The sequence below is a fragment of the Anser anser genome (assembly GCF_964211835.1).
Source record: "Anser anser genome assembly, chromosome: 2".
Lineage (NCBI taxonomy): Eukaryota > Metazoa > Chordata > Aves > Anseriformes > Anatidae > Anser > Anser anser.
Window position 1 is genome coordinate 96,954,259 of NC_139721.1, and position 25,515 is coordinate 96,979,773.

At 48.3% G+C, this 25,515-nt stretch overlaps 1 protein-coding gene across 1 annotated transcript in view; it reads right to left on the minus strand.

Annotated features, from left to right (window-relative positions):
• The window catches only part of EEPD1 (endonuclease/exonuclease/phosphatase family domain containing 1), a 108,442-nt gene extending 89,841 nt beyond the window's left edge, over positions 1–18,601 (minus strand). The window contains exon 1 of the mRNA XM_083823551.1: positions 18,506–18,601. The gene's annotated coding sequence lies outside the window, so the exon portion shown is untranslated. The remainder of the gene's footprint in view (positions 1–18,505) is intronic.
• Between the last annotated feature and the right edge of the window lie 6,914 nt (positions 18,602–25,515).

A 25,515-nucleotide genomic window follows, 5' to 3' on the forward strand; every position in this document is an offset into this window, starting at 1 on the left:
GCATTTTCAAAAAAGTGTAACATGCAAAACAAAATGCCCATTTTATGTTTTTGCTTTCAATTAAACATGGTCACCCCATAACAGCTCTATTTCCACCTTGGCAAATCCTCATCCTTCTCCTATGCCCCAAGCCCCTGTGTACTACCTGGGACCTCATGTCCTGCTGGGACAAGACCATGTCCGCCTGGGACCTCATGAGGCTCAGGCAGGACCAGTGGCCCCACAACAGGTACCCAAGGAAATATATCATTGGGGTAAAAGTGAGAACTTTTCTTGTGCCTGTGGGACAGTCCTTACTCTTAGTCTGCTTGAAGGAAGCAGGAAGCATCTAACTGGGCTGCTGGAGATGCTGTACTGGCCCCACTAAAACCACCCAAAGGACCCTGTTTGAAATTCATCACCTTGCCCTGCTTTAGAGGAGAAAGTATCAAAGTTACCACCTTCCCTTCCCGATTCCTACATCTGCTCAGTGACCTTTGCCAAGGCATTTCACCTTTTACTGCCTCTACGTCCACATCTGCCAAGATAAATGGTAAGGAAACATATGGCATGTGAATGCTGAGTGCCATAGGAAGCTTATCAATGAAGACACTGACAGTGTTAATCAGCAAGTGAAGGCTGGGCAATAAATTACCATTGCTAAAGAACTGTTGCATTTTGCAATGCTATTTCTCTCCAAAGTATTTGTTTCTAGCTGGAAAGTTTGCAGCCCCCTCACATATCTGGGAGAGAAGTTTTACTTCTCTACTAACAAACAGCACAGAGCTGAAACACTCAAGATGCTCGTATTTCACTCTGTGTGTGAGACCTTTAACAGTATAACCTGATGGTGATGGCAAACAGGTAAAGGAAAAACACGTTCAGCTCGACGCACGGGTTTTCATAGCAGCATGACCTGGGAAGGGGGAAAGTGCATGGCATGCAGCAAAGCAGCTCCTCAGGAAGCTGCAGGGAGCTCACTTGTGCAAACGCTCTCAGGGCACACATCGTGGTGACCACACGTAGCCACTTGTACAGCAAGCTCTAAGAACAGCCACACTGCACTCCCAAAGCTGGAGAAACACCTGGGCACGCAGGGGACAAACACCCTCATTGCCTTACCCATTGTGCGCATCATTGGTCAAACCTGCATTGATTTATAGCCCACTGTAAACGAGGATCAGCAATGGGTGGAGAGACATTTGTCAGAAATTACTGAACACCAAGAGGGAACATTCAATCATGTATCAAAGCAGAGCCAGCCTAGGGACCTGGGTTTACAGCTAATAATATCACCTCCTGTTAACCTCCCTGCTGTGCAGAAGAGGTTTTTGCAGAGAAATCCACCTGGCTGCAGGGCTTTCACGCAGTGACTTCTCTGCTGCATTCAACAGCAGGAGACAAAAATAGGAAGAAGGTGTGAGAGGCATAATTATCACTGTTAACTTTCGCTACAACCAGTCAATTAGGATGAGCAGTGACCGCTTAATTCATTCAAAACAACACCTGTTAGGAAGGAAACTTAACTCGAAGCCTAAGAATGAAAACCAGAAAGATAAATAGACCGTATCATGCCCTTCAAGCCACACACATGGGATTGCAGCGAGTGGCAAAGCAGCCCCATGCAACGCCTGGCCGTGGCTGCATGGACCACTGTTGGCTTCTGTGGCTTGGCTGACTTTGTGGTGCCTAAAATTGAGAGAAGGATGGCAGTTGAAAGGAAGACAGCACGAGCAGCTTTTCTGAGCACACAGGAAAATGCGAACTTGTGTTAACCTTGGCTTGGGGAGGTAGGGAGCCCACCACTGCTCCTTGCCCTGTGGCTTCCTACAAACCTCTGCTGCGGGTACAGCATTTCCAGAGGCAACTGGGCCAGCTGGGAAAGCATAGCAACAACTACCAGGAGCTGAAAACCTTCTCTATTTCCAGTGATCTTATCTGTTTCAGCAGATGTTATGTTTTTGAGAACCCCAGCAGCCGCTGTTTGGTGACTGAAGGAACCTCAAGCCCTAGAAAAGCTGTCCTTTAATCGCCGACTCTCGTTTTCCTCTTTCACCATCAGGTGCTGGGAGAATTAATTTGAGAAAGTATCTGTCTGGACAGTGCTCAAGCTGCAGTAGGCAATGTAGCTGGATGCCACCAGAGAAGGATATCAAGAAATTAATTCCATTTCTCTCTGGCTCAGTACACACCCATTTAACCAGAAATGCTAGAGGAGTTTTGCTAGATGCATAGATGCTAGAGCAGAACTTCCAACTTGGCAATAAATCCAGTTTCACACTACATGAAAAATTTTGGGAAGAAATACACCTTAAAACATCTTAAGTGTTTTCACATTTTTTATTTATTTTTTATTTTTTTTTTTAAGGAGAATATTTAAGAAGATGTGTGAAAAGGTTTGAATCATCTGCATTTACTGAATCCAGCAGTAGGGCTGATACAAACCTTGGAAAGAGCGTGCCAAATATGTGTATCCTATTAGATTTTCAGCTTATTGAAAGCACATTTCAGAGACGGAAAGCAGGCAATTGTTATGGTTGTATTTGACAAACAAGTCTTGTGAGATGTAAATTAAGAAAGCCTGTTTCCGAGATCTGCATCCTCATTGTGCCATGTTATAGCACAGAGGGAACCCTAGCTTGTGCAATAATGGCAATGAAATATTTAGATGTACCCAACGGAGAATCAAACTGTCATTTTTCAGCTTTGGCTCTGGATTAGATGCTAGCAGGAGCTGATTTTCCTGACGGGAGAGCAACACTCAGTCACTGACAGCAGAAGAAAAGATCATTTTTAAATCTGTTGAGCTGCATGAGTCTTGCAGTTGCTTTGCTACTTTTTTTTTAATTTTATTTATTTAATGGATGCTACATGAAGGTGGCAGACTTAAAATGAAGAAAAAGCCATAGTTCTTCACTCAAAGCCTCGCCAAGCTACATAGCCAGAGGTGGGGCAGTGCAGCGGTGGGGTCCTGTGCACGTAAGCACAAGAAGAGTGGCGCAAAACCACCCCTGAAACACACAGCCAAATGTAAATAGTTCGACAGATGCCAAAACTGCAGGTGGATCAGCCCTAAGATCATCACCAGGCCAAGAGCTGCCAGGCAGCTGTGGCTCAGAGGCTGACACTGACCAAGAAGACATTTGATTGCATTTTTCCTCGGGGATCTTATCACCTGGCTTGGCTCCTGGCATCCCAGCTTCTGACACCTTATCAGCCTTTCTCAAGCCAGAAGGGAAAAGCTGAGCCACGGCCAAAAAACAAAACAAGGGAGACAGACTGTTGTGGACAGGCATTAAAAAATAAAAAATAAATAAAAGAGTCTTAAGCTGCTGGATTAAAGAGACCATGGGGCTTTTAGATTTAATTGAAGCACTTCTGTATTATCTCAGTGACAAAGCTTCGCCAGGATTATCCTCTGATTTCCAATCTCATGTCCATGTTTTAGGGCTACCTTCAGCTGGTGAAGTGATTAAGGCAGCAGGCAGGCACTGGGATCCTGCTCTGCACAAGTCAGGGTCAGCACCTATGTTTGTAACAAGGGAAAAAGTCCTTAGAGTGTTTAGATGTAAAGATAAAGGAGCAGATTGTAATGATTTGTTATAGAGTCACAGAAACCAGTTCTGGAAGGGACATCAAAGAAGTCACATCCTCAAGGAATATGAATGACCCACTCTCAAAGATCTCTAGCCATGGACCTTGTGCAGTGCCCCAGAAAATTAGCACCTGTGCAGAAACTTGTTGGTTTTAATGAATGTTTTCTTTATTTCTGACACAGTGTCTGGGCTCCTTTCTCCAAGATTCACGTACAAAGGCAGGACAACAATGACAAGGCGCTATAACTGGATCCTTCACTCCTCCAGGCTTCCCCAGTGCGTGTCTCCTCTCATCTTTATAAGCACAGTGAGCTGGTAAGGGTGTGACAGGTTTGTAAAGGCCATCCCAGCCCAGTAGGTGAGATCAGACCTCCAGGTAAGCTCCTGGAGGTTTAAGATACCATTTTCTTCTGCTTGGTTGGTGCCGTGGCTAAGTCCCTACATCCTACACATGCAATAAATAAAAAACTTCTGAATTTCTGAGCAGTAATTTAGTACTGGCTCAGGACTTTCCCTGGACTTCACTGGAGAAGAATGAAGTGTGCAGTGAACAGTGCCCAAGTAATGTCCCAAACACGTCCTTCCCTCACAAAGCACATAATGTTATCAGAGACCTCTGAGTGCCTTGCAGACATAAACAGCTGCGAGAGCTGAGCTTCCTCCAGCATGTGCCCTGGGAGGTATCATTCATCTCTGCTTCTATGCAATTTGCGTCTCTTACCTATGTAACCATTTGTCTCCTGCTTTTCGCAAACATTACACTGGGTCAGAATAGCAGGCTATTTAGAGAACAATGGCTCCGTTGTGCTGGATTTATAAATCACTGCTGATATGAGCACTGACAAGTACCGATTGCAGAAGTCATTTGTATCTATATATGTGTATGACATCTAATAATGTTTTGTTATCATTTATAATCTCTTAAAATACATGTTTACCTGTGCACCTGCAGGTGTATCTATATATAGTTCTCTGCATTTATTTGCCAACTTGGCACCCCCATCAGCCTCCTCTTAAAAACAGCTCCAAGGCCCCCCATTTCTTTATCCTCCCACCCAAGTCTCCTTCCTTTTCACTTCACCTACCTGTCTTCACTCACCAATCTCTTGTCCCCTTCACCCTCACCTAGCCTCCAGTGCCCCACTGACGACAAGCCCTCAGTTAGGCTGTCTGCACAAAAGCAACTCCGTACACCTGTGGCAGAGGCAGTAGCCACAGATGAATAGGAAAATAAAGATATTAGTGTTAATTCTTTCCCTGTAGACACTAAACATAAAATCACAGAATGGTTTGGGTTGGAAGGGACCTTAAAAAGTTAATCTAATTCCAACCCCCCCTGCCATGGGCAGGGACACCTCCCACCAGACCAGGTTGCCCAAAGCCCCATCCAGCCTGGCCTTGAACACCCCCAGGGATGGGGCATCCACAGCTTCTCAGTGCATATATTCTCAGGAAGGCCAACAAAACAGAGCAGACAAGCATCATCTTTCTAAGCCAAGCCAAAAATATGTTCGAGCAAAATAACCCCCCAAACTCCACGACAACATAAGGAATAGTTACATATTTTTTTCAATCCTTATAACTTTGAAACATCTTTCCTGATTTTAATAAACCTCACTGGTTAACCTGTACGGGTGAACTAAATAGAAAGAACATCTCTTTTATCGGCAGACAGGTTTGCCTTTTACCCTGGCAGAGTCTGCATCTCTTCTTAATTTCTCCCCAGCCACCGGCGGTGCAGAAGGGGAGGCAGCAGAACAGCCGGGTTTGCTCATACACGACTTGCTCCCTGTGGAGCTGCCCTTCCCCTCTCCGGTGCCAGCAGATTGGAGGACATGCTCTCCCCACCGCCCCCCTGTGAGCAGGCAGCAGCAGCTCCTCAGCCACCCACGTGGCCAAACGGGGAAGGCAGAGGGACGGGGGTGCAGGAGGGCAGCACAGCTTCAACCTGGCAGGCTTGCAATGCAAAACGCCCTCGCTGGCATCATGTAGCCAGAGCCAGCTGTGCACTGGGATGCAGCCCCAGCACTTGACAGCAGCGGATCCGGGTAAACAACCCCAGTCAGCCGTCAGGAGGGCTGGCATAGCTCGGCAGGGTGTGAAGGTATGCCCAGGGGCTATAATTAGCAAGTAATTCAGCCCCATGGGTGAATGGACCAAAGCAGCTGGTGTCCCCGTGCTATAAGCAGCCCCAAGGTTTTATTTCAGATGAGGTCTGGTTCCTTGGACTCGGTGTCCCAGAGACCAGATGGGTTTTGGGGCGTGTGTGGATGCAGTTTCTGGTTTGGGTCCCTTTCCTTATCTGCACAGGAGAACTTCAACTAGCTCTGAAACACCATTAAGAAACAAAACGGGGCAAATTCATCAAGTGGGTGAATCTCCTGGAGGCAGTGGCGTTACTCAAACGGTCAATACTACCCTTCATGCTTTTCTTTGTCGCTTTATGAAATATGTAGAGTGACAAATAGCTGTTTTGACTGGAAATAGATTTCACCAAGGAAACGTTCACCAATTTTAGCACCCATTTGACCTAGGACAAAAACAGCAGCAGCACGGATCCGTGTCGGCCGCAGAGCAAAGGGAAGACTGAGCAAATTCTTTTAGTGGTTTGCATAGCTGAGGCCCCAGATGGCCACCGCCATCCCTGTGCTATTAATAAGGACTATTTTGGAACAAATGATCATTTCACAAGCAAACAATCTTATTTATTAGCATTATCGTTGTTACAGCCAGCTGCAAGGTGTTTCGAATCCCTCGTGCATTGCGCCGCAGTGCAGATGTATCCTGACCAAGAGAGGCAGCGGTGCAAGGCAGGGTCATGAGTTAGCCTCTCTGCTCAGTTATACTGCTGGGAAAAATCTCATGGCACTTTTCTGCCCACTTGGCTCCTTACTGTAACGACCTGCAGCAGCCATTCTTCACTGCTAACGATAGCAGAGACAATGCTGTTCACATTATCTGGGTTAGCCCCCCCAGGTATTGCTGTTTTCCTTCTTGGTGTGTGCTCTGCAAACGGGCTTTGACAACTCCGAGTGGCAGAGCTGGTCCCAGCTGAGCTGGGCTTCAGTCTACTTGTTGCTTTTTATAGGTTAAGCTCTTGCAAAGTGATGTATTCTGGATGCTGAATAAAACCACAATAATAATAACAATAATAAAAAAAAGATGGGAAAGCAGGGAGGATGATGAAGCAGTGTCAGCCCAATATAGCACACTGGGGAGACAGATGCTCATTTCAAAGCTATCCTGAAACTTTTACTCCTTCAACTTTGTCACATAAAAAGGCAACAGTGGAGCTGGGGGTCATTGTTTCCTTATATGCTAATATTGTCATTCACTTTACTGTCAATTAAATGTCTTCTCCAAAACGGTCTTTTGGCCTCTTAGTCCTCACTGGCATGAGGAACTATCAGAAATGATAGCACAAAGCCTGATTTTCAGCCCAGATTTCCCCACCATAGTCCTGCACAGACCACGGGTGTAACATTGGAAGGGTGAGACCTAGCACTCCCTGGGATGACGGCAACCATTTCCAGCCCCATCCCAGGCAGGAGGACGATGCTCCCCACAGCTGGACTGCTCCAGGCATCCCGGCTTAAAATCCAGTGATGGAGAACAGCAAAGCAACCCCACCTCCATCCTGAAGGCTGACTGCCTACTGATTTTGCAGCATCTGTGAAGCCTTTTGTGGTTTGGGGGAGAAGCCAAAAGCAGGCTTGTAATGGACGTTCAGCCACAGCCTTCAGCGTAGCTTGGCAGCTCTGATCCTATAATAAAACCCAAAGCACACGTGATTCTACAAAACAGCACCGTGAGCTTTCTATTCCTGTCTGCAGTATTTTTAGTGAACAGAGCAATTTTTAGCCATTGTGGTTTCTTTCTCATTTGATACAAAGAGGCTGTCAAAACACAACCATCTGCTTGCAGTGCAAGGAGCAGTCGGTCAATTCGGACAGACACCCCTGACATTTCAAAACAATAACTGCTCAGCAATCAAATTCCTGGCATGCTGCGAAATGCAAACATGTGAAACTGTTACCTATGACAAACATTTCTTCACTGGATCTATCACAGGACCACAGTGAGGAAATCCGAAGAGGAGGGAAAAAGTCAGCATTTCTGTTGTGCAGACAGTTTAAGGGAAAGGAATCCTAAACCTTGGGCAGATGTTTGTTTTGCATTGTGGCAAACACGTTTATTTCCTAAACGCAGAGAGATTACAGTGTGATCTGCATTTTTGTTTAAAAATACTTCTGCCACTGTCTGGGCTGCAGCATAAACAGGATGCGTTGACATTTCGGTCCATCCGAGCCATTCGCCACGGCAGGCACATGCTTGTGCTCGTAAATCTAACTCGCCTCCCCAAAATAGATCTCCGTCACCCATACGGAGCCGGCGTTGCCTGCTCTCAGCTTGCTGGGCATCAGGAAACGTGGGGATGGGAGGCTCCACGGCGGCAGCCAGCGAGACTGAAGGCAGTGGCCAGATCCAGGCCTAGGGGACACAGTGCTTCACAGCCAGAGCCCGAGCTGGGCATGCCTCTCCGTGCCACTGGGTTAAACCCTTTCTGGCCAGTCACCAGCAGTTATCAATGCCTGGCCATCCCTGCAGACATGGAGCAGGTCTGTTCCTTGGTGATTCATCCCCACAAATGTCACCAAGAGACCAAGATGTTTGTCTTTGGCTGCTGTTTATATCAATATGAACTTAAGAAATTGCTAGGGACAATCCCACTTGCTTAATTTTTCTCCATTAAAAGAAACATGACAAGAATCTTGCAAACCCCTTGGGCACAAGAGCTGTCTTTGCCAGCAACAGGCAGCAGCTGAAACACTGGTGATTTCCCAGAATAAAGTCATTTAAAATCTACACAGGAAAACTCTGCTGGGTCTGGATCCGAGCTACTGCTACTACACTTCTGCTTTCCTCTATCAAAAGCTGCCCCTGCTTAATCTTCTTAGAAGACGTGTGCAATCTACAAGAAGCCTCTGCTCTTATACTTCCTATCTTCTACACACTGACGGTGACAAGGCCACTCTCCCAGAAGTGGCACTGCCTCAGTGTCTGCCAGGAAGAGCCAAAACTTTCCTTACGACATGCCTTATGCAGTGCAAGCATCTTCCCTGTAAATGCTACTGCCACAGGTCTTCAGCAACGAAAATATTTTTTCTTCTCTATTTTCCTGAGCTCTGACCTGACACAGCACATGAGGACATGCTTGACTTTAGGATGCCTGTGGTCACACTGAAACCAAGAGGGCTGCATCCTTTTAAAGACTTGTCCTTTCAGAGTTATGGGGCTGGTACTTTGGTCTCCCTGCGGACTGGGACTCTAGGTTTCCAAAGCTCTCAAATCAGATTTCTTAGAAATAAATGTTTCTTGGAGCCCACCTTGACATTAAACACAACCTTATGTATTTTGCCTACTAAGACTTAGGTCAATGAGCATATTCAAGTGCTTCTCTGCTCCAAGACCTTATTCAAACATGAATTACACGTAGACCCACAAAATCCAAGTCTGTTCCCACATCCCAAAGGCACGATGTGTATAGCCGAAGGTAGCCCTGGTGGCTGCAACCACATCAAACTAAATTATGTATCCCACAAGCTTGTGTTCCTGCTGAGATTCTCAAAACTCTGGTGAACAAGTTTACTGTCTCCAATGGTGGCATCCAATCAAGCTCAAACAGTGTAAAAAGGTGCTGGGAAAGCATATTTCACTCAACCTTCATCTCTTTAGCAAGCAAAATTCCCAGAGAGCTGTCTGGAGTTTTATGGAAAAGCCATTTGCCAATGATAAATGCCTTGGCTGTGAGAAAAATTTTACCAGCATATAACAACTGTAAGGGCTAAGAAGGAAAGTAATTGCTTAGAAAACGGCTTCATAAAATGAAAAAAAGATATTTGTTTCAACTCAGTGAGCATAAACTGCCTGTTGAATGAACAATCTTCTATTTTGTTTGCTTCTTTCTGGTTAATGAATAACCAGATACGCTTGGTTTTCAATATGTGGGCAATGACTATAAATACTATGGTCCCTTGAAGCAAATCTTTGCTCTCCGTGTTTCAACCCAGAAATTGATGGGGAATGCAAAGCTACTGCACATTTTCTTACAGGCAGTTGCAAATCCTTTACAAAACAGGTTTATCATTAAATATTCCTGGTGTCTCTCCTCCCCAAAACTACCTTGTACTCCAGCATGGAGTGCTCCAGTTACATGAGTATCTGTGTAACAGATCCTTTATGTTTTCCACATCTCAATTTTGCATGCAAAGGTGGTCTATAACATACAGGTGTATCTGCTAAAACACAGCAGGTGCTGAAAGAGGTGAAGGAGAAAACCCATAGAGTTTCCTAATCATTGTAAGGCTCGCACAGGTGCCCCATATAGACTTGGATGTCCCGGCATCAATGGAAAGAGAAATATCTGCTCCTATAAGCCCTGAGTGAAGGTCAAGGGAAGCCAGCTGGGATGGCTAGGATGCTTCGAGTGGGCTGGCAGGTCAGGAAGTGCACTTGGGCTTCCGCTGACAGATTTTGGCTGAGCTGGCAGGTACTAGAAACATAAGATGAGGAGGCGGCGGCAGCAGCGGGCAGGAACACTTGACCAAGCACAGTGTTTACTGCTTTGAAACAAAATATGGGAGAGGAGGTAGGCCCAAACAACACCTGAAAACCCTCACCCTTTTCTCTCTAGCTTTCATTTAGAGCAAAGGAAAGTTTTACTGGGAAGATCACAATCCAGGCAGAACTGGCTTTATCTCCAGGAGGTGTTCTACGTGCTAATGTCTTCTACATGCTAATGTAGAAGAACATCCACATTTCTCTCCTCAACCCAGCTTGGCTTTCACCTATGCATGACCTAGGAGTTTTGTCACATCAGACTTCTGGGTTGGGGGCATCCAAATCCAAGAAATGCAAAGGAGAAATGGAGGGTCTGGACACTGATGGAAGGGCATCAGCTCTCACTCATGACCCCAGCCTGCAGAGGAGTGCTCGAAAATGCACCCTCACCCCCCTGAAGGGGGGAAGAAAGAGCCAGGCATTTACTGCTGCTTTTTTTGCTCAGATTAGGATGTTTTTATGCCAGTCGCATGTTTTCTGGTGAAGGATGGGCTGCTTCACAATTTTCAATGCCAGGAACTGGCAAGGCAGCGAAAGCAAAGATGAAGCTGGCATCCAGCTCTATGAAACGAGAGTGCCTTTTTCCCTCTCCCCTCCCACTCCTTCCCTGCACCAGATGTCAGCCGGGACACACAGAAATGCCTGCCATTCCCCCAGCATGCTGCCTTGCGGTGCAGCCAGCTCCCCACCGGTCCTCTCCAGCAGGGCTGACGAGGCATCTGTGCTCGCAGCTCTCCATCCTCCTCCTCTCCCCTCTTTCACTAGCCTGCTTGTTATGCGTGGCAGGGGTGCCATCCTGGTATGGATAGCAGATATATAAAGGCTGCATTAAAAAAAGCTTAATAAAAGTCAAGGCAGAGAGGAATAACCCCAGAAGAGCTATACCAGCAGAGAAATATTAATCATTTCTGATTAATTTCTGCCTTCCTTTCAGCTTCAGACAGGCAGAATCTCCTCCTTTCTCTCCCCTGCTCTGGACTTGGTGGTGTTGGGTTGGTTTGCAACCAAGAGAAACGCCACATGGAAGGCCACCTTCAGAGCATCTCCATCTCACATGAAAGCGGAGCACATCCAAAGGCAGCACAGGGCAACCCACTTGCATGAGACTGCGAGCCTGATATTTATCAGGAAGGCTTTGGGCATACAGAGAGCTCTCTGCAACCAGAGATGCCTGCAGTGAACAGGGTTTTAAAGGGGTGGGAGTCTTCCAAGCTGCTCAGCATTGGCCTAACACTGCTCCCAGGAATGTCAGCTGGAATTTCACACCTGACTCCACTGGGACCAGGTCAAGCCAATGCTTTGTGCTTCCCAGACTCTTTCCCAGAGCTTAGAAACTTGCTGCCAACCTGTCTCTATCCCCCAAACATAGCTCTGTATGGGATGGCACTCAGAAGATGGGGTTTTATTCCCTCCCTCCAAGGCACAGAGAGGAAACTGAAGTCCTCCAGGACCAAAGCCTACATGGAAGCCTTGGCTTGTGAACCAGCCCAGGCCCAGTGATAGAAATATCAGCTAGGGACAAGCTGAATTTGGCAGACACTGTATGATGTCTGTGGCTGAGGAACTTTAGCCTCTTTGTCCTGAGGAAACAAGACAGACTTTGTGCACAGCTCTGGAGAGAGAAAAGGAGAACACAACTGGAATGCAGGGGTGCTCTGCCCATGGGGAGGGCAAAAAAACATAGGGGTCAGAGCAGGGGAAAACAAGTCTGTGTGAGTTCACCAAGCACAACAGCGAGCAGGAATCATGTTCAGGAGATCTCTCCACCAGTTACGGGTGCTCTGGAAGAGGCATCACAACCTGGCTCCTAGGGTAACTTTTTGCCACAAGCAGCAGCTGGGGGGCTTTGCACAGGGGCACTTCACTCCCAACACAAGCTTGCATCCCACCTCGCAGGGAACCTACACACAGACCCAAAATCCCTTCACTGCACAGCTTTCCCTTCAGGCAAGAGCAGGTCATGGTCATGGAGAACTGCTCTGAGCAGGGACATGAGATTAAATGGATTAAATCTACTTCCCCCACCTCCACCCCTCCTTGCAACAGCTGGTGGAGAAGAGCACGGAGAAGGCCAAAACAGCAGTGAAGATGTAGGGGCTCTGTGGCCTTGTGCCGGTCACCCTGCCTGCTGCCAGCTGCCACATCTTGGCCTTTGTTTTCAAAATAAATCAGTGATTTAAGATGTTGCCTTTTTATGGGTGCCCAGATTAAACACTGCAAAAAGATCAAAGTTTCAGAGGGTGTTTGAAGTTTTGAAAAAGCAAGATCCTTGCAGGGTGCCTCCAGCTGGTTACCCAAATGGAAAAACTGAGCATTTTACCTTTTCTTACCTTCATCCTCATCACTGGCTAAACAGCAAGATCATACAAAGAGCAAATACCCAGAAAAGTAAAAACTGGTTGGAAAAACACATACAAAAATAGCAGCAGTGACCATTTTGCAATGCAACAGCTGCTCTTGCTTTAGAGCAGCAGCCAGCAGGGGGGTCTGCCATGCAGAGCACAGGATGGAGACTCAGGAGATGGGAATTACTAACCCTTCATTACCATCCTTTCTGCAGGCTTCTCCAGCTGAGAGATGTGCCTCTGTTCTCCTGCAGCATCCCCGCTGCTGCAGAGCTACATGTGGTTAGTAACTACAGAGGATAATAGTAGTAAAGGTGAGGATATATGTGGATATTCCTTTCAAGGTGCTGGTGCACTCCTAACTTATTGCTCAGGCAGGTAGCACACTGTTTCTGAAATAAGGACTCCTGAAATGCAAGCTTGCAGTAACATAACCTTCCCTTCGCACCTCTATTCAGCTCAGAAGGGCCTTTGCTCCCCCACATGACATTTCCAGCTCCAGTGCTTCACTAATTCTGACTCAGTCCTTCAGAGCTGCCCAAACTCAGAGAAAACCTTTGCAGGTAGAGCCAGTGGCCAAGCTCCTCAGGCCTGGCCATCCCTGGACTATTGACACAAAAGCGGCTCTGGTCCCAGGAAGACTGGTGGCACTTCACCAAAACCTTCTGCAGGGCTGAACTTTCCCCACATAAATGTTAAATAACGCTCTGGCCAGCCACCAAATGGCACTTTTATCTCCTGAACAGCTTGTTTATCATCCACAGCTGACCCACTGACTTTACTTCAGACCAAGGGCAACAAGCTCTCAGGGTTATTGCGAGAACATCAGGTCTCTGTTCACTACAGGGATCTCAGGCATGGATGGGGTGAGAAGCGTAATCCCTTCAAGTCCAAGGGCCCTGATGATGGCCTGGGCAACCTCTTCCATGCTCCCAACATCAGCTTGCGATGGGGAATGTGCCCCAGCATCTACAGGCTGATGTGTGCTGAGGATAAAACTTGGGTGGGCTATTGCTACTGCCACTGCAGCCACAAGCATCCCAGGTGCATCAGAGCATTTGTTTTGTCATCTCCCCCCCCCCCCACACACACACACTTGTTGTGTCTTTTTCTGTAAATCATGTGAGTATTTCCACTCTAGGAGGCCGGAGGCACTGAAGCAGCACGCTGGTGAAGCAGCAAACAGCAGAGTGTGTTGCTGGTGACTCTGCTTGTGAGGGACGATGGTAATACCCACTTGTCTTTTCTTCCCAAACCACAGTCACTTGTTTTTGCCCTAGGATTACACATGGGGCCCACTCCCCCTTGCAGGATTATCCACAGGGTGGTGTATGCCAGCTGCCTGCATGTTCACACGGGGGGCTGGAGGTGAGCAGATGTGCCCCACCTTCCCCTGTCTTTTTGCAGAAGGGTTTCTAGAAGCCCCCCAGACTAGATTTTGACTGTGGAGCATGCTGCAGGGCATAATGGCTTTGTGAACAATTCAGCAAATTGGAGTGATAGAGTAAACAGCATTTGTCGAGGCAAAGCCAAGGCAGGGAGACATGGACAAAGGGCTTTATGGGACTCAGGATGGGGGAAAGTAGAGTGAAGAAGGAGAAAGGTTCAGACTGGAAATAAAATAGTAAATTATGCACAAAGGACAAGTGAAAATGATAGCTAGCCTGTCACTGCTGATCCAGCCACATGTACTACAAATTTACTACTACATATTGGGCTACAGCTTGATACATCCTCACTAGATAAAGGGAAGGGGGGCAGCAAAGCTTTCAAAGTGGGATCACAACTTGCCAGCCCCCTCAGTACAAGAACAGAAACCCCAGCTTCCCCATCAAGCAGAAACAAAGGGGTTTTTTTTATTATTATTATTTATTTTTATTTTTGCAAACCCAGGAGTTCCATTAGTGGCATACAGAGATCTGGAGTCAGGAGGCATGGTGGAAAGCTGAAATTTGGGCTTGCCCCTAACTCTACTTTACCCAGCAAGGGCAGCTGCATCACTGGCTGTTGTAGTCAGCAGGAGATGTGTGTGTACGTGCACATGTGGAAGCATAGGCATCTGAGAAAGGTTTCATTTCCCTGCTGAGAGATGCACCGAAAGTATTTTTGGGAAGCCCGACATCCCCTTGGCATGCAAATCAGCCAAGCAGCCCAGCAATAGCTGAGGCAGCCCATCTTTCATTTTTCACTTTTCAACAAGATGAGGTAAACCCCAGGTTGGCCTCTGCAGTCAAGCTGGGCTGTAAGAGGGAGTCCCCAAAGATCCTGGTCCAACCAGGATGGGCCATGTAACTCCTCCATCACCAAACTGCAGGGAAATCAAGGAAACCAGCTGCTGTTTCCTGCCTCTGAACCACTGCTGCAGCTTCCTTGCCCCTCAGCTTAAAGAAGTTTGAGAGTTTGGCCTCTCTGGCAATTGTTAAAATTCCTATTGTAAGCAGAAATATGTTATCACAGAGCAGAAAAAACAGGTGTGGGGCATTTGGGCTGAAGAGCACGCAGCCATCCACCCACCAAGCAGGCCTGCTCTGCCCACAAGGCAAACGAGGCTCTCACCATTCTGCAAGATGTATCACACCTCTAAAGCTGCAGGGCTTGCCACACGGCAGGGCCTTCTGCCTCCTAATGCCTTCGTCTTTCATTTGAAGTCCAGAAGTCATTACAGTCAGGGCTGCACTAGGTATAAATTTCAAGCCAACAGGAGTCTTGCCTGAGAGCTGTTGTTTAGCGGATGCAGCTGTGTTTGGGGTGAAACAGCAGGGTCCAAAAGCTGCCTGCTACCATGCCTTCATTAGGTGGGGAAGTAGCAATGGTGCTCAACAACATCAGCAGTCATTTATGCATCTGTAGGTAATGAACACCCTTGCGCTAGCTGCTATTTCCATCTTGTGGATAAAGATGTTAGTGAGCTGTGAGTCACACTTCTGCACACAGAACAGCAGTGCCCTCTGGTTCACACGCTGCTCCTGAAACCGCCCCAAATGGGTGATGTAGGTGACCAAGCCCCCTGGAACAGGGACATCAGGGTGAGCACTTTGTATGGCTTCACTGCAGCAAGGGACACACACACTGCTCAAAAATCCTGATGGACCCCTACTCAGCTTCAACAAGAGCACAAAGACACTAGACTACCTGTCAGGTATTCTGTCTTGCAGTAACTTGCAGCTCACCTTTGACTTTACAACAGCTCAGCACTTGGAAGAGGCTTGCAATGAGCAGGCACTTGCAGCATCCTGCTACCTTTGCAAAGTGCTTTCTCTGGGAACACCACTGTCTTCCTCCCTCCATGGCCGGTGGCACCTCGATATGCCAAGGAGCCGTTGCTGTACTCCTACCAGAAGGTGACTGACAACATTTTGTTTCAGGTGGCATGATAAAGGACCACCAGCAGTCAGCCAACACTCTGATGGCAGAGGCAGCTGCTTGAGGCTTGTCGCGGTGCTGGGTCTGATGACCTGAACAAAGCCACCGCTTTTCTCCAAATGGTGTCATTCAGGCACTCCCTCTGAGCAAAACCCGCCTCCATTGTAAAAGGTTGCCCCAGAAGTCAGAGGAGATACCGCGTTCATTGACTTGGTAAGCAAACAGAGCAAAGCTAAGCCCACCTTGCATCACCCGTGGCCAGCCAATGCTCAGGTGGAAAGGAGAGCAGGAAGGCCAGTACCCACCCCACAGCTCTTCTCTGCTCCAGCAGGCTCGGACAAGTGACCCCTCCAAAGGACACAGCTGTCAATTGCTTAAAGAAATGCAAAGTTCAGATGACTGCAAAGGACTCACCTCACTTGCCAAAAAGTTACAAAACGCCAGTGTTTGCTGAAAAACAAGTCTGCACAGCTCACTTGTGAGAAAGGCATGATGCCAGAAGGCAGCGAGCAGGGCAGATGAGGAAAGACTGATTCTTGCCTAGACAAGACTGATTTTTTTGGCTAGCTTTGGTGTCACTGCCCCAAGAGAAGGGTGTGGGGTCATCTGCAGCCCAGGGCTGGGGACAGCAGTGGCCCTGGGGTCTTGTCCTGGCTGGTGAGGCAATGTTTGCTCACACCTCGCAGAGCAGGCCCGGGGCAGCTTCTTCCATCGCCCGCTCGGTCAGACAGTGACTGACCTCAGCATGGGGCTTTGAAGTCTTGCATCGTCTTTTCATTCAGACAGATTTGGGGATGAAGAGCTGGCTGCCAGGAGCTCACCATTCCCCTCCAGCCAGCAGGGAAGGCACAGGAGCATTGCCTACGGCAGCAGCACGTTTTGCCATTGCAATGTTGGTGTGACAAACTGCTACTCCCCTCTCTGCCCTTGAAGGCAACACAAGGCAACAGCTTTCCCCTCTGCACAGCACCAGCAGCAGCTGTTACTTGTCACTCTTGTAAAAGCAAATCAACACCACTACCCAAAGCCGGTGTCCAGAGCTGTACGTAGGTCCAGTGAATGAAAATCTCAGTGGCCAAGGGGACAGAGCCATCAGTGCCAACACAACTGCCTACATCCAGAGGCTCAGACTGGCTAGAGGCTCCTTTGTGCTGGACACAGCAGGAATTACACAGGCATTCTGCAATTCATGGCATGAAGACATGACCGCATCTTCCCCATGTGATCTGTCCAGGGAAGAACAACAAGGAGCACAGATAGCAGTGCTGGTGTGGATGACATTCACCCCAAAATCCCACCCTTCAGGTTCAACCACTTAGTCAATGCAGCTCCAGAAGTTTGAGGGCAGAGCTGGAAATTAAACCTCCACCTCCTGACCATGAGGAGGAGGTCTCGGATAAGGTTTGGTGGAGATGACAGGGCTTGGATTAGCAATATCTGCCGCCTTCTGAGCATCGCTGGGATGCTGAAGCAGCAGGGAGGTACCCATCCCCTGCTCCCCTGGGGTTGTGCACAGCTTTGGTTCATTTTGTTTTTACAAGGACAAAAGGGATGGCCAAGCCTGCAGAGTCAGAAGGAGAGGACAGTCCATGAGGAGCTGTTTGCACTGGTCCAGCAGAAGCAGGTCAGCAGGCATTGCAATGCCCTGAGAACCACCCACCCTTTGCCATTCAAATTGCCGTGCTGGAAGCTCTTCTTTTACTGGGAGGAGGAAAAACTACAGAAGGCTCCAGAATGCAGAAAGCCACTTGTGCCACTGGCCAGGAGTTATGCAGCCACGCAGAACTACCTAGGTTGGAAGAGACCTTCACAATCATCATGTCCAACCACCAGCCTGACCTGCCAAGTCCTACCACTAGACCATGTCCCTTAGTGCCATGCCCACATGGAATTATGGTGTGGTTTGGGTTGGAAGGCACCTTACAGATCACCCAGTTCCAACCCCAACACATGAACCAGGCCATCAGGGCAGATGAACTCTTGACTTTCCCTGTTCAGCTGCACAGCAGTGCATGTATGGGTACGCAGCTCCTTGCATACACCAGGGTCAGGAGTGCTGCCAGACCCACCTCAAGCAGCTCTCCAGCAAAGCCACATTCCTCAGTGTGGTTTGGCACATTAAGAAACCACCCATCCATCCCCCAAGGCTGCTTTTTGAACAATTAATTTCAGCCCCTCTCACCATCAGTAAACTATTGTTCTTTACTGCTAGCTGCAATGCTTTTTTGGACAGCCACTGAACATCTTACAGCACCTCTCCCTCCCAAACACACCATTTTGCTCCACACAGAGCTACACACCAGCTGCCCTGCAGCAGGCATTTAAAACCCTAGAACTTGCTTCTTCTTTTCACCACCAAGCCCTACAACCCACTTGTACTTTGGTTTCCATTACAAGGACAGCAGCCCCCAGACACATTTAGGAGGTAAAACACACTGTGTGAGGGGCTGTGATGAACCACCTTACACCCAAAATCTTTGTCAAAGAAGGGCTTGAATCTCAGCACGTAAAATTTAGCTTCTTAGGCTATATGGAACGAATACAAGAGGCAACAATTTAGGTCTAAAATCTTCCTTTTCTCCCTCACTTAGAAGGGCTTACCTGCCACTCCTGCCCTCAGATACTGGAAATCTCTCTCCTGAGGTCACTTCTCTCCTGAGGTCACCACTGCAATAACACACAGAACAGAGCAGAAACACAGCCACAAAATAACAGCCTCTGGTTCCCAATATAACCTGAGCTATACAATTGGCAGCTGTTGGGGATTACATCCCAGCTGATGGGGGTCAGCAATCACTCACAGCTACCACCCCAGGAAGGTGCTGGGATCTTTGGGGTTGGGGATGAGTCTGAGCCTTTTCTGCTTTGCCCTGTGCAGCTGTTGGTGTGTTTCCAGAGCTTGCACAACCCCTGCTCTGTTCTGTCCAGGAGAGGTGATGTACAAGGCTTGGGAGTGCCATCCGGCCATCTCCCACCACTGAGCAGGTGTGCTAATTAAACAAGCTATGCCATTAAACACTAAGGAAGATGCATGGCCTGGAACAGTGTGTTAGTCTCCCAGCAGGGCATGAGCCATCATAAATCAGTGCTTGCTTTACCATGCCTGCCCAGAGAGAGCATCCTCAGGGAGCATCCCCGCATCCATCTGCTGCCAGTGACCAAGAGGCGATCAACAGGAACATGTAGGAGGAAGAAATTCCCATAAACACCACTGTCTGCTGCTAAAATTAAGTGGGAAGAGTGCCACTCCCTAATGTACGATTCCTTCCTGCGGTGTTCCTCCTGCCTGGCTCGCGGCAGTGTGGTGAGAGCGGCTCGCTGAGATGGAGGGTGAGGGCTTTCCGCAGCAGCTGTCCCCAGGGGACAGCAAGCCGACACTACATGGTGTTTCGATGGGTTTTTGTAAAGGTGTTTGGCTTCTCCTGTCCTTTCCCACTGGTTAAGATAGCCGGGGCCAACACTGCTGACCCCACATCAAAGCACAGAGTGGGGCTGTGTCCCCAGCCCAGCTCTCAATCCTGGATCCTCCAGGCAGGAATTTCCCTTCTTGTCTGTTTTGGGATGGGATCACCAATGCTCAAACAGGGATCTGCCTCCGGAGCCATGCTGAGCTTTCCAAGGCACCCAGATCCCACTGTATTTCAGCAGAAGTTGGAACCAAGCTGAGGTTTTGGGGAAGCTCATAATGTTTCTACCCCAAAACCATTCCAGCCCTAGACGTGGGCACACTCATGGCCCTCAGGCATCCTTGCTAGGGCTCTCCTCACCTCCCCATCCTGTGATAGCAGGGAGAAATACCCCAGTTAGGGCCTGGGCACTGCTCTGCAGGCAGGGTGAGCGATGCACCGAGGTGGCTGGGGTGCTACCTCCCTGTTGCTGGAGTCTCAGCCACCTTTTTTTGCCCTGTGGGATGAGGCATCGGCCAGAGAAGGAGACACCAAACTTGAGGTTTTAAGAGCCTCCTTCTCCTGAGCCAGCTGCAGAATGCAGGCCCTACATCTACTGCATTGGTGCCAGCTGTGGAAAGCAGACCTGCCTCTGAACCCAAGGGCAGGTAACCACAGATGTTGCTTGCTTCGCACTAGGGTTAGCTGGTGACTGCATTTCAGATACGTTTGTCACAGGCTGATGACTCCCTGAGGTAGTAGCTCAAGACCCAGAGCTGCCAAGAACATAGAGTTCATCCTGCTGTGTCCTTGGCTCCAGCCCTGCTACCTTCCCCGGCTCGGACAGGGGCCAAGCGCTTCCTCTGTGAGGTTAAAGAGAAGTTCAGCACTAATAAATCAGCCTCCCAACACTGTGCAACTAGTTGCTTTGTGCTCCTTGCTGGGCCTGAGGAAGCAACCCTCATCTTTACTACGCCAAAAGCAGTGGCACAGGAGGCTTTGTGTGAGGCTTCATCTCCACTCAAAGGATGGAAACTTTGGTCAGTGTCCAGCACCCAACAATGAACCCACCATCTCCATAGGTAATGAGGGGTTCACAGAAACATGGAAGCTGCAATGCAGTTGTTTCACTGCTTATTTGGTTAAGGCTGGCTGGGAACTGAAGTCATTTGGGAAGCTGGTGGAGGGCCATCCCCCCTGCCAGGTGTCACCTCTTCCATGGGCACCATGTGCTGAGCACCAACCACATAATTTTGCAGTGCTGTCCATTCAGAAATCTTGCAAGCTTTTGCCCGAGGAAGTGTTTTTGCCTTCTTGTCCTGGTGTTTCAGACAGAAAAGCTGGTGCCCCCCTGAGCCAGGAACGATGGTGGGCCCATGGCTAGGATGTCTGAGCTGAGCTCCTACATGGCATGGACCCAGCCGCGGTGTTGCTCTGTGTGGTTTGCTCTCTGGGGTTGGAGCCAGCCCTGGGTGCTTGGAACCGGCCTAGTAAACAGAAGCTGATAAGATCAGGAAGGACAGTGAATGTGGGTTGAGGACAAAATGCAAAATCATGGTTATTTTTCTGATAAACAATATCTGAAGGCTGTCTGTGGCCCTTTCTGCACAAGCCTCTGCACCTGCACCCAGAGTCAGGCTCTTGACCCAGCCAGATGCAGAGCTGGCAAAAAAACAGTGAGGAAGTGATGGGGAGACAGACCTCCGGTAGCTCTTGGCACCCCAAGCCCAGCCTCCCCATTCCCACACCACTGCCTCTCTACTGGGGCCCCTGAGAAGGAGAAAACCATGCTGATCAGCAAAATTTCCACTTGCTTGCCAGGCTGCGGTGCATCACCTCCTGCCCATCTCTGACCCTGCTCTCAGGGGACCCACAGGGATTTAACATCCCTGCCCAAAATCCCCCCTATCTGAAGGCAGCCATCCCCTAAAACCCAGCTCATGGTGCAGCAAACCAGCTCAGCACCCCCAGCACTGAGCCCCACGCTGTGCCCATCCCACGGGGCTCAGCAGGGCAGAATGCTGCTGGCTGCGTGCCCACCACGGCCAGCCACAAATTCAGGCCCCACTGCCCCATAAAGGCACAACCACAACAGCAATGACCCAGGACCCAAAGGACGCTGCAGGGACACCAGAGCTGGGCTGCTGGTGTGGGATGATGAGCAGGGACGGCACATGCTGGTCCCCAGCTCCCGAATTAGGTCAGTGGAGTTGTAACAGCTGGCAGCGGAGCTGCCTTTCTGCAGGAATTAGGCATAAATGCGGCTCTGAGGCTTTGCTGTAAATGTGCCAGGACGGGGCTGGCGGATGCTGATGGATCTGAACACCTGCGCTGTGACCCTTCCAGCCTGAGCGGTTTGCACTGGGACACCTCCTGGAGCTGGAGCCCCTCAAGCTAAACCGGTGGGTTTAGCTGCCACCTTTGCAGAAAGCAGCACATGGAATAAAAGTAGCACAGCCACGTCCTGCTGAGCTCCCACACAATGTGCCTTCTGCTCTGCCATGAGCTGCTCCCTCCCTGCATTACCGATAGGGTTTGGGAGCTCTTGGCGCTACAGAGCATCCACCCGCATCACGGCATGGAACCAGGGGAGCTTTTATATCCCCCCACAAACACACAGCATCTCCACTTAAGCAGACAATTGACAGACCGCAGCTTTGCAAAGACACAGGCCAGCCCTCTCAGCCCCAGAAGTGCCTGTGCAGTCCAGCCAGTCACAGGGACATGCACGGCTCAGGTTGTCTCAGATAAGCCCAGAGCCAGTCCAGTTCCTCCAAAACGCGACTGTCAAGTCAGTCCAGATGGAGCCACAGCTACCACTGGGGCCACAGGTTTTGAATGCTGGTGCAGGAAGAGCATGTGGAAGAGGAACTGAAATCGTCAAGTAGGAAGCAACAGGTGTTGAGCTCGTGCCTTTTATTGTCATGGAATATTTAATTTCTAAGTAAATGGGAATGTTTATTTGTGTCCATCGCCATGCAGCTGTATTACCACAGCTCCACGTGGCTGGGGATTGTCCTCATAGATGAAAAGATCGGCACACATCAACCTGGTATTTACAAAAACAACATTAACTTTGAGATTGTGTTTTAAAAGGAAGAGTTTGAGGCAAATGGAAAACTAACTGAAGAGTAACGCGAATCCTGTCCCAGAATGACAGCCACTGCAAGAGCACAAGATGAAAAATAAAGTGGAAGCATTTCTGTTGCCAGTGCCCACAATGAACTACTTAAATTATGTTGCGATTTAAGAAGCTGGTCTCCTCAACACTTTCAAATGTCATCTGCTGGGCTTTGAGGCATTTACTACTGACCACCCATCTTTATGCACAGAAATATTTTAGTAACCTTTAAATCCTCTTTGTCTCTTTGGGAATTTTCAGGACTTTCTGGGCTAGTCTTTACTGTCTGTATAGCTACAGAGATGACCTTTTGTTGTACCAAAACCTTGTAATCTGACTTCATTTTCTGGCTGCTTCTTTGTCCATAATAGCCTCACTTATTTTGTCAGTTCTTGTGTGTTTCAAAAAATATGTAACCTCACCTCTGGACCTCAGGGTTGTCCGTCAGTGCCCCAAATGAGATGGCATTTACAGACTGTACTTTTATGGAATATTATTCTCTGCTTTCTTGGAGTTGAAGCTCACTATGTAGATTTTGCACCATTCTATGCAGCAACTCGTCTTCACCATTAGCAGCTACTGCCAGATCTGGACGTGCCATGCAGAATTGCACTGCATTCAGAAGGGGAGTTGGTTGGTTGGCTTTTTATTATTACTGTTTTTAAACATCCAATTTTTGCACATCACCTTGTTCCTCATCCTTTATACCCAGGACATTTTGGTTTTGCTAGGCAGAGGCAGAGAAGTGGACCATAGAGATGCTTCAGAAGAACAACAGACACAATGGGAAGGTAGCATGTGGAAGAATTTAACTGATGTTCTTTGAGTAATCAGAAATCACACTACTAAAACCACACTTATATGGAACCTGGCCCTTTTGCCTGGATCCCTTTTTTTGCCATGAATGCCCTAATTTTAGGCTTCTTCAAGCAGTTTCCATTTAAAAAAATTTTGGCCTTCTCCCTTTTAGGATTAGTCCTAGATGCCTGTCTAGATGCTGGGGCTAAGTCATGACCAAGCTATCAGCTCTGGGCTGATTACAAATTTGTGGTCCCAAGGATGGCGATGAACATGGAAGCCTGAGAGCCAAGGCTGACAAAACCTGTATATCTCAGGTCTAAGGACTGTGGCATCAACACGGTGCCAGGAGATTCCAGGTCAAAGCTTGAATCCATGTTTAAAGAGCTTTGTTTGCAAGCCAAGGCCCACAAAACTGTACTTTGTGAGGATGCTGAGATTTCATGGTGGAGCTAGACAGAACAGTAGTAGCAACTCCATCAACGCACTGTTAAAGGAAATACAAGAAATTCACTGAAGAAGAGGAGCAGGAGGAGGAGGAGGAAGGTTCTGGAGGAGAGAGGTGCCACTAAGCACTTCCCTGCAAGGAAGTGTGGGTATGGGAAATTGCAGATATTTTTCCAAATCATGCGTTTAAGAAGCCATTAAAAGACACACATGAACATCCTTGTGTTCAGTGAAAGCTTTTTTTCTGCATCTTTCCCCAACCTTGTCAAAGCTGTCATGTATGAAAAACATTTGTCAGCGTGCATGGAGGCATTCCCACATGCCCTCACACCCCACTGACTGTTTCCAGGGAAAACCATTTGACCAACAGGAAAAACAAAACAAAAACAAAACAAAACAAAACAAACCACCTTCTCTAGAGAGGGACTGCAGCCCACTGCATTTCCAAAGGCCTTCCTTTGGAGTCATTGGCAAGCTGCTCCTGAGAAATGTAGGGGCTGCAAACAGAGCCCGCTGTTTCTTCAGCTCCAAGAGAAAGAAAATAAACCCTTTGAGAACTTCAGTAGAATTTCATACAGTAGAGGATGTTGCCACCTGCTGTTTAAATACATGCAGACACTAGTTTTCCTTGGCTTTCGTGGCTTTTGGTCATTTCTGAGTTTTTGCAGCCTGATAAGCCTGGTCAGTGGTGGGGAAGTATTGCATGTTCCGGTCAGGGCACTAACATTTAACTTTCTGTACTTCTAAATCAGCTTTCAGCAGTTTCTCTTCCACTGTACCCTGGCAAACACCATGACCTGTGAAACACTCCCTCCCTGCAGAGTTTCTTCACTGCACTCAGGATTGCAGATAGGTCGGCTATCACAGCAAGCAGGCATCAGCAAAGTCTCCAGAAGAGCCCAGGTAGGTACTCAAGGGCCACGTCTGCTTTGGTGCCTCTTCATAAAATCATAGAATCGTTCAGGTTGGAAAAGACCTCTAGATCATCTGGTCCAACCTTTAAGCTAGTACTGACCAGTCCACCACTAAACCATGCTACTAAGTTCTACATCTACATGTTTTTTGAAGACCTTCAGGGACAGCGACTCAACCACTTCTCTGGGCAGCCTATTCCAACTCCACACAACCCTTTCTGTAAAGAAATTTCTCCTAATATCCAACCTAAACCTCCCTGGTGCAACTCGAGGCCATTTCCCCTCATCTTGGTACGAGGTGAATGTCTTCTGGGATGATGAAGATAAAAGCTGACCAAGTCTTGGGGGTCTGAAACCAAACCTGAGACAGAAGTGTTTATTATTATTGTTGTCGTTTTTAAAGAGCTCTAAAAAGTGCTTAAGCTAAACACACTAGGAGCAGGTGTTGAACTGCTGCCCTTATTTGCAGAATTAGGTCATAGTATTGAGGATTAGAGCAGTCACAGCTTGGTATAGGAAAGGAAAGGAAAGGAAAGGAAAGGAAAGGAAAGGAAAGGAAAGGAAAGGAAAGGAAAGGAAAGGAAAGGAAAGGAAAGGAAAGGAAAGGAAAGGAAAGGAAAGGAAAGGAAAGGAAAGGAAAGGAAAGGAAAGGAAAGGAAAGGGAAAAGGGAAAAGGGAAAAGGGAAAAGGGAAAAGGGAAAAGGGAAAAGGGAAAAGGGAAAAGGCTCATATTTTGTGAGAGGGTGGCTTGGTGGTCTGGAAGAACCAAGACAAATGCAGCCTGGGCTGTTCTGCAGGCACGGCTGATGCAGCAGCAAGGCTGGATTGCTGTTCCCCCTGGCACAAATTTCCCTGGGGAGAGAGCCATCAATTACACGTCCCGAAGAGAGCTTTGGCTGCAGACGCAGTCATGGTGCTGGGGAGGTGACAGCAGGGCAGAGCTGG